Genomic DNA, 813 nt, shown 5'->3' with positions numbered 1-813 from the left:
AGAGAGAGAGAGAGAGAGAGAGAGAGAGAGAGAGAGAGAGAGAGAGAGAGAGAGAGAGAGACAGAAAACGCATCTGGACCAATGCATTCACATGTATATACATATATCTATATAGTAATGTTTGTTTTTCATGTTCAGTTATAAAGAAAACGATTTTATATTAATCTGGAGAGGCATATTATAGTTTTGGCGAGTACAAATATATTATTCTTAAACAAGACTATTGACAGTGACTTGGAATCTCGGCCAACAGAGTCACTGAGTTGATCGAAAAGTAGTTTGGAGAAATTTTTATTGATTAAATTTGGTGTTATTGTTGAAAATTTATTCATGCATGAAAACTTTGTATGCTGGTGTGTGTATATTTGGTGTGTGTATATTTGGTGTGTGTATATTTGGTGTGTGTATATTTGGTGTGTGTATATTTGGTGTGTGTATATTTGGTGTGTGTATATTTGGTGTGTGTATATTTAGGTGTGCCAGCTGAAGGTCATGGGAATGTTTTTTAATGTCTGACAAAAAGGATGTGTAATAAATTTTTTTATCAGCTGATGTGAACCCCACCCAGACCACCACACACAAATACACACAAAGATACACTCACACACACGCATACTCGCACATGCACACACACACGCACATATACACACATATATATATGTGTATTTATAAATGTGTGTGTATTGATATAATTATATCTACCTAACACTCTACATCTGAGTATGTGTATACATACATGCATATATACATTCACACAAACAGGCACACACACACATATATATATGTACATATATATATATATATATATATATA

The sequence above is a fragment of the Octopus bimaculoides genome, chromosome 11 (assembly GCF_001194135.2).
Source record: "Octopus bimaculoides isolate UCB-OBI-ISO-001 chromosome 11, ASM119413v2, whole genome shotgun sequence".
Classification (NCBI taxonomy): domain Eukaryota; kingdom Metazoa; phylum Mollusca; class Cephalopoda; order Octopoda; family Octopodidae; genus Octopus; species Octopus bimaculoides.
The sequence above is the reverse complement of the archived record's forward strand: the minus strand, read 5'-3'. Positions refer to the sequence as shown.